We start from the raw sequence: 13,288 nt of genomic DNA on the forward strand, positions 1-13,288 counted from the left end.
TTTCCAGTGTGAAACGTAGAAACCTGTTACGGTTGTTGAGCCAACTATGGAAAGACCGAAGAAACAATTCATCTCCACGCCAGATCACCAAGATATCGTCAATATATCTTCTCCATGTACGTATCGATGTTACATATGGATTATCAATGTTCAGAACGTGGTCCTGTTCGAATTTGTGCATATATAAATTAGCCAGGCTCGGCGCAAAAACGCTGCCCATGCTGGTCCCAGATGTCTGCAGGTAGCACTGGCCTTCAAACTCGAAAAAGTTCTCTTTCATGGCTATGGTAGCCAGATTCATAATCAATGAGATGGGTGTTATTGAGTCAAGATCTCGTTCGCCTAGCAAGGTTTCAATGGCCTCTAGAGTCTCATTTTGAGGAATGGAGGTATACAATGACTCCACGTCAAAGGATACCAACAGATCTGTCGCGATGTCAAATTCAATATCAGGTAGAAGTCTGAGTAGGTCCTTCGTGTCCTGAAGATAAGTGGGCATCAATTTGACCATCGGTCTCAAAAAGATATCAACAAACGTTGATAAAGGTTCCAATATCGAACCGATCCCGGAGATTATTGGACGACCGGGTGGCGGTCTCATTGCCTTATGAATCTTCGGCAGGACGTAGAAGTACGGTCTGACCGGATGTGGAGTTGTCAAATAGGCTGCTTCCTTAGCTGTTATCCAGCCCTCTGCCAGCGCTTCTTCTATAATGTGTCCAATAGTTGTTGTTAATCTTGGTGTTGGGTCTTCTATCAATGGTTGGTAAGAGCGTGTATCTCCTAGTTGGCGTAAACATTCCTCTCTGTAGGTAGTTGTATCCATTAATACCGTAGCCCCTCCCTTGTCGGCTGGTTTGATTGTAATAGAGCGGTCTTTTGCCAATTCATTCAGAGCTTCTTGTTAAGGTTTGGAGATGTTCACAAACGGTTTGTGTGCTTGTTTGAATAACTCCTGCACATCGTGCTGTACAGCTTCTTCAAAGGTAACAACCTTCGCAGGAACCATCCCTGTTAAGGGGCTGAAAGTTGATGGTTTTTGTAGTCCAGTATTCAGGGAGTTGGTATCAACTTGATCATTTTTAGAGAAAAAGAAGTGGAGTCTCACTTTCCGGAAAGATTTGGACATTTCGATCTGCGTCTGGAAGGAATCGCCCACATTTGTACCCACAAAACCAAGGCCTCTATTCAGTACCTTCTCTTCCAATGGTGTTAGGGTTCGCGAACTCAAATTCACTACAAGGCTGGTCCCACGCTCGGGCCCGGCTGTTCTTGCGGGATCTGTTTGCCGCTCCGTAGCCCCATTCCCTGTTGTGGTACATTCCATTGTACTTGTCCTTGTGTGATCCGACGTCTTCCGCGCGACCTCCCTCTGCCATACCCTAAAAAAGGCATGTTTTGACCTGGTGGGTAAGGTCCAGGCCCAAAAGGTCCCATGTGTTGCAGGAGCTGTGGTGGTCCTTGCATCCAAGGATTAGGCGGCCACCAAGGATTAAATTGACCTTGATTATAATTCTGTGCACCTCTGTGCTTCCACTGACCTCTCCCTTTCTTGCTCATTGTTGAGTTACTTTGGTTTGAAGAGTCGGTCGAGTTATCTGATGAAGATGTCCCATAGGTGGAGCCTCCTGTTCTTCCATTGCGATTAAATGGCGTTGGTACATAATTCGCACTTGTATAAGGATAGATTTTTTCTTTGGAGAATTTCTCTAAATCTTTTTTGCATTTCTCCAGTTTAGTGAAAAGGATGTTGTCTTTAAAGTCCTTATTTGTTTTATTATTCTCATCCTGTTGTTTGGTGAATAGCTTCCCGGATATGGTGGCTTTTATTTGGCCTTCCAATAGTTGGATCTCTATCATAATTTTGTCTGCAGCTTTTTTTGCAGTCTTTATGATTAAGACAAACCAGTCTCTCGTGCACTTCCATGCGATGAGATACCAATCTCTTATGAAGTCTGGGTCATCTAGAAAAAGTCTAGGTGAATTAATGACAATTAATCCAGAGGGTGCACCATTCCCTCTGAGATATTCGGCCATGTTAATTCCATGGATGACCGTGCGGGACTGACTTTTTTTCAGAGTCAAAATCTTAGGCCAACCATCCTGACTAGTATCCTGAGGCTTTGATAGGTTATCAAGCATGCTAGGATTGTCATCTAGTATTGACTGTATTTCGGCCTCATCATAGGCTAAGCCTAGGTTAGATGCCATCGTTATCAATAGAATAAGGAATAGAGAATAGAGTCTCTGACAAGACAAGCTGTCAACAGTAATCAGCACAACTAAATATCCACAACCGCGCTCCAGAGGTGGACAGTGATACATTTATCACTTATTTCAAGATATGAACCCACAGCCTCAGCTGCTCTGGAACTACAACATACATACAATTAGTTAAGGGTTCGAGGGAAGTTTAAAGACCAGAGCACAGTTATTACCCCCCTAAAAAGACTATGAGAAACAACAGATAACTGTGGGTCTATCAATATAATCAAAACAATATATGTGTGGGGCTGGCTATGTGTCTGCTAGTAAATGTTTAAATAGAAGACAAACTACTGGACAATTAACCACTGTGAAAAATGTCCATCAGTTACTCGTTCTGTGTCACCCAGTACATCATTTGGTCTACTTCACAGTAGTTTGTCCATTATTCTATCTCCGTGAATATGTAAAGGAGATGATTAATGTAAAATGGATGTCTGGTAGATGTTATTCACTTGTAACTGAGAGCAGTGCATTAATAAAAAAGTGAAAAAAGTAAGTGTGCTAAACATAAGATTGGATGATGCATGCAATATAACTTTATTCTGAAGTCATGCACCTCCAACGTTAAAAACAATAGAGTGCAAAAAAGTCAGATGGTTCAAACAAATAACTTCTGACTGGGTAATCTGGTCGACATGTTTCTGCGGACTATTAATGGTCAAATAATGTACCTGCCGCTTCCTCAGGACCCATAAACTTAATTGCTACTGCTTACGTGAACTAAATAATAAACACAAAAGGACATTTATGAACAAAAATGGACAATTGTGAACAGAAATGCTGAATGTCACCTGTTCACTTCCATTCTCCCTCCTTTGGATCATAGGGTCCGATTGTAAATTCGCCAGCATGCATTAGAAGTTATGCTCAACAAAGGCCCAATACCCTTTAGGTGTCAATCATTCTGGTCCAGAGAGCTCAGAGCTTGATATCTGTTCTGTATTGGTACCTCAAAGGCTGGACAATGGTTGGGGGTGAAGGGCCTATCTCTTTTAGTGGCAGGAGGTATCTTACTAAGATGATTATAAAAAAAAAACAATGGCCGCACCAATACCTCGTTCTCGTTCGGAGTTAGAGAGGCTGCTCTAAGCAATACAGTTGCGACATGCTGTGGATATTTAAAATTAACAATGACACAGTCGCCCCTACTGGCCTTTCTAGAGTTTTTTTTTTGTGTAGAGTTTTATATAGCGCGAACTAGACCCAAACCGAATCAGGTATCAGAGCGCTTTACATAGCACAAGTTACGTTTTTCACATGAGGACACACTTTCATTTTTAGGCACGGGGAGATTAAGTGATTTGCCCAGAATCACAGGAGGTTTTGGCGTCATTACCGAGACTCGAACCCAGATCCCCAGGTCCGAGGTTGAGCGCCTTAACCGTTAGGCCAACTCCTCTCCATTGCCAGTTGCCAATCCAATGTACCCTTCTAGTTGTTAGAATTTGGTCAGAGTAATTGGTTGGGAATCCACAGTACCTGAGACCGTTTTGTTTTTGAGCGAATCATGTGATTCCAGAGGGAATTGATCCTGGCTAAGATCTAGAGGGGGAACGTTGGAAAGGACAACTACATAGGGCGCACAATCTGGCGGAAGGTTAATAGAACGACTTTTCTTGGGTGCTGATACTCCAGGCATACTTACAGATGCCGCTGTTACCTTAGCGGTTTGGCTTCCCACTGGCGGGCCTGGTATAACTAATTTGCTTGGACTGGGCCCCCCAGCAAGCGGATTCGGGACGGTATCATTAGGTGGTACACCCCTCTCTTTGGACCCAAGACTGTCAATCTTACCAGTATGTACATCTAAAAGTCTACCTAGTCTAGACACTTCAGCTGTAAGTAGGTCTATTTTGTCCACCAATGGTTTAACAATAGTTTCGAGTTTTCCCTCTATAATACTAGCAAATAGATTCAATTGCTCAGTGTTAGAATTAACAGCATTGTTCTTGATTAAAGTCTCATTGTCGCAAGCAGTGTTCTTTGGTGTGTTATCGACTCTTCTCTTGTTGTTGTTTCCCCCACGCTTAATTTGTAATTTTCTACAGGCCCTCATTGTTCTCAGGGCCGGTGATCGGCGTGGCGGGATATCGTCAGAAACTTCGGGAGAAGCCTGAATAGGGGCCGGCGTTACTGGTAATTCTGTTAGTATAACATCGGAATCACAGTTTGCGTCCACAGCTACTACAGTATCGACTATGGGAGATGTAGAGGGTAGGTCAGGTTGGCTCTCCCGGCCCAGCGACTTTCTCCGGTCATTATTAATCTTATTTACCACTTTGACTAAATAATTATCCATAGTGGATTTATTTTTGGACATTTTGATTGCCGATAGTTGATCCCAAGGACTATGGGTGTGTAAAGTACGGATAGTTGGTGTCAGGAAATACTGTTTTTAATCAGCACAGGTACACCGGAAGCGCACAAAAGCACTACGTTAAAAATAATGTCATATAATAAGTCTTTGTATTAAATCGCAGGTTGTCATAATATTATTAATTGCCTCCCCGTAGGTATTGTGATCTGGTGCTGATGCAGAATGGTCCCCCGCTCCACCGACGATGGGGGTGTAATTTATGCGCCTCCTGGCGCTCCTTCGTGGTAGGCGGCTTCCGGTCGCGCTGGTCACTGGGACCCGTAGTCCCCTCAGCCCCTCAGCCCTGGCTCTCCTCCACACAGTGGCCACACAGGTCTTTGGAGGTGCGGCGGCGGGAGGGAAGCAGCAACAGGGTCGTGGGTCTGCAGAGTCCAGAGGTGGAGGTAAGGCAAGTTCAGGAGCCCCCACAGGTGCGCTGGTGCTGATGCAGAATGGTCCCCCCATGGAGGCAACTTAAGGCCATGAGACATCAACTGACAGCACTGGATCAGGACCGTGCTAAATTTGCGGCCCTAAGATTGCGACATGCCTACTATACTGGAGGTGACAGGTGTGGTCGTCTATTGGCCAATAGGTTGCGGGAAGCGCGTCAACAACAAAGGGTTAAGGAGATTGATCGACCGGATGGGACCTGTGTCTCGGAGGACGCTGAGATCGCCGAGGCATTCTGCACCTTTTACGCCACTCTGTACACTGGCAACCAGTTGAATAGCCTTGAGGCCTCCTCGTTCCTAGACTTGGTCACGCTTCCCTCTTTGACTGCTTCTCAATCGGACTATCTCGAGAGGGATATCCAAACAGAAGAGGTAATTGCCGCTATTTCCCGACTTAAATTGGGGAAAGCACCAGGGCCGGATGGCTTCCCCGCAATCTTGTATAAGAAATTTTGCGATCTGCTCGCCCCGATCCTTACTCGAGAGTTTAATACGTTTGCGGAACGCGGAGCTATATTACCCGACCTTCTTCAGGCTTCGATTGCAGTCATCCCGAAACCCGGGAAAGACAAGACTAAGTGCGGGGCTTACCGACCGATCTCGCTATTGAATGTGGATCTTAAATTGTATACTGGGATCCTGGCGGCCCGACTGGCCCCTTACCTGCCCGGCCTCGTAGATCTGGACCAGGCGGGGTTTATCCCCGAATGCCAGACAGTGGATAATACCAAACAAATAATTCACTTAATCGAGAAAGCTACCTGTGCGTCGAGAGAATGTATGATGCTAGCGATAGATGCCGAAAAGGCTTTTGACCGCGTACATTGGCCCTACCTTGAGCAGGTCATGGAGAGAGTGGGGATCGGGGAGAAATTCCGTACCTTTATTTTTAATTGTTACAAATCTCCCACAGCGGTGGTTAGGGTGAATGGCTATAGCTCTGCCAGTTTTGCCATCGAGAGAGGCACGAGGCAAGGATGCCCACTCTCACCCCTTTTATTCACCTTACATATGGAACCGCTCGCACAGAAACTACGGGAAAATCAGACGGTCACGGGGATCAAATTTGGCGGCTATACCAAACACAATCAGTCTCTATGCAGACGACATATTGATCTCACTAGATATTCCGAGGACGGCCTTACCGGCGTGTATGGTCGACATGGATGCCTTCGCCAAGGTTGCCGGGTTCAAAATGAACGCGGACAAATCGATAGCCTTGGATCTCTCGCTGTCTCCCTCCACAAGATCCTACTTGCAGGGCCTCTTTCCCATTCAATGGGCAACGGACACCATCCCATATCTAGGGATTCAATTGGCCTCTTCAATCCCCACTATGGTCACGGCCAATTACGCCACACTCCGCAGGAAAATTCGGGGAGAAATAAACCGGTGGAAACATTATCCAATCTCTTGGTTGGGTAGGATCGCAGCAGTCAAAATGACTATCTTGCCTCAGATCCTCTATCTTTTTTGTGTTCTTCCGCTTTTGCCACCCGTCAGGTGGATCCGACAGACACAATCCGAATTAGCCCAATTTATCTGGCAGGGCCGGAAGCCCAGAATGCGGAGAGCGTTGGTCGCGCTTGCCCCAGAGATGGGAGGTTTGGGGGTTCCCGATCTACACAAATACTACCAAGCGTCACAATTGCGATATTTGGTCGAATGGAACAAATGGGAATCAGAGAAACACTGGCTCTTTCAAGACCAGGCGGTGACTGGTCGCCCACTGCAAGAAATCCCTTTCCTCCGCAAACCCCACAGACCTCCTAATCTGTACGCTTCGTATACAACACAAGTCCACCTGGAAGTATGGGATGCCACTAACATTGAACACAACCTTACGACATTCCCTTCCCTGCTCACACTGTTGGTTGATAATCCTGATTTTGCCCCAGGCGCAGCGGAGACAACTTTTGCCCACTGGAGGTCCGCGGGATGCCGATTCTTATACCATGTCTGTGGAGCTGAGGGGGTCATTCCCTTCCTCCAATTTAAACAGGAATATAGCTTGCCAGAGACAGAACGGTTACGCTATCTGCAAGTGCGGCACTGGGCTCTGCACCCACAAGTACGTGCAAGCGCGGACAGACGGCTCCTACCGTACGAGCGATGGCTCATTTCTCGCACGTCCGATGCAAAACTCATTTCCGATCTCTATAAGATGCTGCAGGCCACACAGACGCACACAAACAACCCAGGCTGGGAGCGATGGGAGAGGGAACTAGGTAGGACCCTCAGCCATAAGGAGTGGGAGGGGATTTACTATAGGGCCCGCCACTCCGCATACCACATGGGGCTCACGGAGACGTTCACGAAAGTAGCAACATACTTGTACTATGCGCCAGAAAGGTTGCATAAGATGGACCGCAGCCGAGAAGCATACTGTTGGCGTGGATGGGGCCGGGTGGGCAACCTAGTACACCTGCTGTGGGAATGTGAAAGGATACAACCTTATTGGGTGCAAGTGTTCGCTGAAGTGGACAAACACTTCGAGACAGATCTCCTGCGCTTTCTAGCGTATATCTTATTAGGACTCTCTAACCCATTGACCTATCCACTGCGCTCCCGCAGAGGCAGACAAGTAGCTATCGCACTGGGCTCCGCAGTGCAAAACATACTTACTCATTGGCGTGTCTCCTCCATACCCTCCTTTACAGGCTGGTTGCACAGGTTATGGCATGTCCTCGGAATGGAGAAACTGTCACTCACTATGGCAGGGGAGGGAGACAAATATGAGGATCTTTGGCAACCATTTCTGTCACTCTTGTCCACCAAATTTAGAGAAATCACATGCCCACGGTACCTGAGGTTGCTGGGCTTACGGACCCCAAGACGGCAGATTCTTAAGACGGGCATAGTTACTCAAGCATGGTCGGAGGGAGGAGCGAGGAGAGAAAGAGGGAGGGAGGAGGGGGGAGGTTGGGAAGAGGTGGGGTGGGTTTCTACGTTTTGCTACTTCTTTTATTCTTTCATACCATATACCAACATATACAGGATTGTACTTAGTATATTGAATGCGCGCCTTTATTGGCCTTTATCCGATTGTGTGTCTTGCTACCGGAAGCTCACGTATAGAATGTACATGGTGTGACCTCCTTGTTTTTCTGCGCTGAATTCAATAAAAATAGTTAAACCATAAAGTTTACCTACACAGCAGATAGCAAACAACTGGACTTCCTTGACATTACAATCTTCACAGTAGAAGGAACACTGCAATCAAAAACCTACTACAAACCGACAGCTCGTAACAGTATACTCTCATACACAAGCTTTCACCCCCGGCCTCTTAGAGAGAATTTACCTTACAGCCAGTTTCTCCGTCTCAAACGCAATTGCAGTAACCTGGAAGATTACTAGACACAGGCAAATAAGACTTGGAGAACAAACTTGTTAAAAGAAACTACCCAATCAAGACGATAAAAAGATGTCAAAAAATAGCTCGCAATGAACCTTGAGAGAGCTTACTACAAACTATGACACGTGAGGAACCAGATGACCTACTAACCTGTGTCACTACATACAATACAGCATCCAATGATGTAAAAAAGATCATCAATAAAACCTGGAAGATTCTAAATTCTAACAATCTCAAATGGCCCAAACCTAGATTCACCAACAAAAGAACCAGGAATATAAAAGATATCTTGGTGCACACAAGACAAAGTATAGTCCCAAAAAGGAACACTATAACATCTACATGGATCCAGTAACAGGACACTACCCCTGCGGTTCATGCTCTGAGTGCAATCTTACTAAAGCGACACATTTATTTATTTATTTGTCTTATAAAGCGCACTATCACCTTGCAGTCATCCTGGCGCTAGGCTCAAAAGGGGGGGAGGGATGTCAGGTCAGGCCAGTCAAACTGAGTTACTTGGGAAACAGCCAAGTTTTAACACTTTTCCTAAAAGGAAGAAGCTCCTTGATATGCCTGATCTCACACGTATCACGTTGTTCGCCCTAAGTGTGGCAGGGTATGCTCAGACGTGAGTCCCTTGTTCACTTGGCCACTGGATTCAAGATAGCCTGGCTGATGAGGATTATGAATCCGAAACCGGTCCCAGGATGCTTGTTTCCGGTCCAGGGAAGACATGGCTTGGCAGTTCGGGCTGGACTGTTCCCATGAGGCACAGGGTCAGACTGATTTGCATATAGCCATGTCTGAACTGGGGTGGCTGAGTGAACTAAAGAATGGTGATGGATTAAACCCAGATCAGTTGACTGGGGGTGAGTGTTTGATTTGTTGAAACGCTCCGTCCATCATCCCCTTTTGTATCGCTTTGATCTCACACGGGAGCGTATTCCATAGTTTAGCAGCTGCTACCTCAAAGGATCTACCCCCTGATCTAACCGTCCTAAACCTAGGCACTCTCACTAATCTGGCCGATGAGGAGCGAAGCAGCCTAGATGGGGTGTACCAATCAAATTTAGATTGCAGAGGTAAAGGTCCTATCCCATGAAGAGCCTTAAAGACGAGACAGAGGGACTTAAATTGTACCCTCTGACTCAGGGGGAGCCAGTGAAGTTCCACCAGTGAAGAAACTACAATTGCTACCATCCCTTAAATGGGAGCTACGTAATCACACGAACTGTAATACCACACATGTAGTGTACATGATAGTCTGCCCCCTGTGACTTAAAGTACATAGGAATGACTTGTGGCAAAACTAAACAATGCATCATTGAGCATAGGAGCAACATCACATGCAAAAGAGCAACAACAAAGATGAGCAGGCACTTCATTGAGCACAACCACCGCCCAGAAGACATCAGCTGGGTAATATTAGAGACCCTTCCTGTCAAAGGCCATAACGCAGAACACGTCTTGTATGAAAAAGAACAACGCTGGGTACACTGCTTTAATACTGATAAAGAAGGACTAAATGACAGTATACCCCGGCATTCCCTAGCCTGAATGTAGAACCTGTGACTCATCACTTTAAAGTGTCACAATACTGAAAAAACTGTATTAATTCCAACCGCCAGAGTCAGAACAAGTCATTACGACGGACTGAAGGTAAACAAGAAGCACACCTCTTGAGGAACCGGTAACCGTGAGTAATATGGAGACTAATCAACTTCCTCTCTCTCCTCTATAGCAACAGGCTGTCCCGACTCAGTGGCAACCCGATGTCACCTTCAACCAATAACTCGAAGGTATTTGTGTGGTCTACCTGTAACAACCATAACTACATTATGTCGATTAGAACGCCAGCATATACGTTCATCTGTAACTTTGGTCACACATAACGACAATGTCTCAGAGACTCAAGGGGCACAATAACGTAATCATTGCATATGCCAGACTAGAGCCCATGCAAACGAGCGCAGCAATGCCAGCCAATTCAAGTAAGTAATGCACGAGTAACAATGATGGTGGCGTTGACTATCGCTTAATCTTAAATTCGTTATTCGTTATTTAACTTTACAGTCCATTTTGGGAACTTTGGAATGTGGAGATAAACAAAATTAAGCTGTCAGTTTCAAATGGCTCCCATAATAGCGCGCCACCTCTATGCGGCCGATATTTTACATCCTACACATTTGGAACTCGAGCACAGAGTTTTAACTGCCACATCTGAGGTAGCCTTTACAATGCCTACCTAGAGAGCGAGCGCCCACCAGAGATAACAAGCAAGCTATACTTAAAATGGGAGTCTAATCCCTGCTAACTCCCCTTCTTTAAAATCCATCCTCTGATCCTGCCCTGCACCAGGGTGTACACAACACGCCCTTTTACCCTGCTCCAAAGTGGAATTCTATAAATATATATAGATATATAGTCACAGCTACATTGAGAACTAAGTACACATGGGTCAAAGCCATTACAAAGTATGTTTCCATATGTGTTCTCTCCACTTTTATCTTTTCTTCACAGGTTCAGATACCATAGATCTGACCAACAGACAAAAGGGTGAGTACAAAACAACCCTTGTTTTTCACAAAAAAAGCTACACCTAGGCTTTTAGTTTACTAGTCCTGACCAAAGCCTCTAGAGGTACCAAGAGGCTGAAACATGTTGACCTTATTGACCACGATCACCAGTGTGATAGACCTACCACCCGAGTCTAAACATGCACGCCACTGTTTTTAGCTTCCTAATTCACATGTCTCAAAAATAAAATACATGAGTCTTGAATCTAGGGATTTTAAATTCACTATTTTAGTAAGAGCACACCCGTTCTTTTGATCTCTGACCACTACTACGAATCCAGTTGGTCTTCCTCCAGGTGGAGGTCAGCATAACGCACGAAGAAAAGACCCAATGATAATGCTGTTACAGTACACAAAGACGGAGAATCAACATATACCGCCCAGCGCCTGTGTCCATATATGAGGTTTTTTTTACAACGATGGTCTGCCACGTTAGTTGAGACGCTGGTGACACGGGACAAGTGGTCCACTCTCCCCCCCTACTTGATTTTTGCATTAACCTTTAGAAGCCGAGTGGATCACAGCTTCTTCTTCCCTCCCCTTTGATATTTTGGTTTGGCCTATCAACACAAGTAGGTGTCAGTCAAGATTTAGGGGTACCACCAAAGGGTATGGTATCCACAGGTCTAACCAGCACTATGTACAACGAGAACACTCAGGTGGTGACATCTTACAGTGTTGGGAAGTTATGCCTAGAGTGGCTAAAAACCTCAACACTGTCCCAGGTGAAACAACACTTGTCTGTACTCTCAGACGACATGGATCTTAGGGATTTTTTATTAGGTACCCAGAAACCACAATGGAAACACTTCTTATATGCTATTTACAATGAAGTATGGAAAATCTCTCAACAGGAAGCTGCAGAGAGATTGTGTGAGATTAACAGGGTAAATTTAGAAAAAGCTTTGGCAGTGGTCAACAATGGCATGACCACACTAACATCCAGGATTTATTCACAGGGCAACATTGTGTCTTCTGCAATAGATGTAATAGAACAGGATTTGTCTATTCTTCAGCATGGGCGATCCATTCCATTATTAAGCAGGACGCTAAACTCATTGGGCTCTGGTCACGTGCCCTGGCAGTATAACAACAGTTCGTCTCTGTTTTCTGCATATAATGTAACAGAAAGACAGACACAATGGCCTGAAGAGATGCGAAATATACAAGGCTGCACATTGAAAAATTGCTCTAATTACCTTTTACCGTGGCTGAATCACCCTCCATTGAATGGTTAATCCATGGCCATATTACATTGCCAGCTACGACAATCCTATTTCAATATTGTCTACTGTACCACCAAGTAGGCAGGTATGAAGCGTTGGATAATGAATACATACATGAATCTTTGGAATTACCTTACAGATTTAGATGCAGGAATGGGGACAATGAAGTCTCTCAGCAGTTCAGACTGTGAGAATTTGTTAAGTGGGTCTCTAATTCGTTAGGATATTATGCTTCAGGGAGCTTGTAATGCTTCTGTTGCAAACCTATCATGTCATTTGAAAGGATCCCCAGCTGCCGTGATTCATCCATTGTTCAAACTGCTCTCGAATGGGAGTTATTTGATGTTGAATGATCAAGGTTGTTGTGTGATGCTGCCAGGCATCGCATATCTGGTCACAGTAAGTTCCAGGGTTGCTTGTTGTATGCAACTATTGTTTAGACCGATCCACACAGTCCGGGAGGTGCAGCTATGTTTCACTTATGCGGTTTGATTCTCTGGGCAGAATGAAAGCCATACTTTTACAGAAGAATGTGGCCTTAACTTCTGATCTCCTGGCTGCAAAGTCTTCAGATGAGATATAGGCACTAGTCTGAACGAACTTCTTGCTCCATTTAAAAAAAATGATACATAGTATCTTTGACATGTCTGATACGAGTGGGATAGTACACCTATTTAATAGCATAGGTTCTGGACTATTGAGATCCTTTCAGACGGTATTCGAAGTTATTACCATCATTTATACACAAAGTATTAGGAAGCATTTTTGGAGGGCTTCTGCTGGTCCTAGTACTTGTAGCTGGTACCCTGGTTTTAATTTTCCTGCTACGCAATGGACGTCCCAGCCTCCAAAGAGATGGAAAAAGCACTCCTAGTGCGACGATGCCTTGAAGGCATGGTACTCCATCTGGGCACACCGCAGCTTCAGGAGCTAAGCAAGCATTGGTTCCTATCATTCAGATCAGTCTGGGTTGACTGCGTCTTGCCTGTGCTCCGCTGCCTATCCGCTGCCTATTCTGCGGATAAGAATGTGTGTTTCACATATGT

This window comes from Lissotriton helveticus, chromosome 3_1 (genome assembly GCF_964261635.1).
Source record: "Lissotriton helveticus chromosome 3_1, aLisHel1.1, whole genome shotgun sequence".
NCBI classification, from domain to species: domain Eukaryota; kingdom Metazoa; phylum Chordata; class Amphibia; order Caudata; family Salamandridae; genus Lissotriton; species Lissotriton helveticus.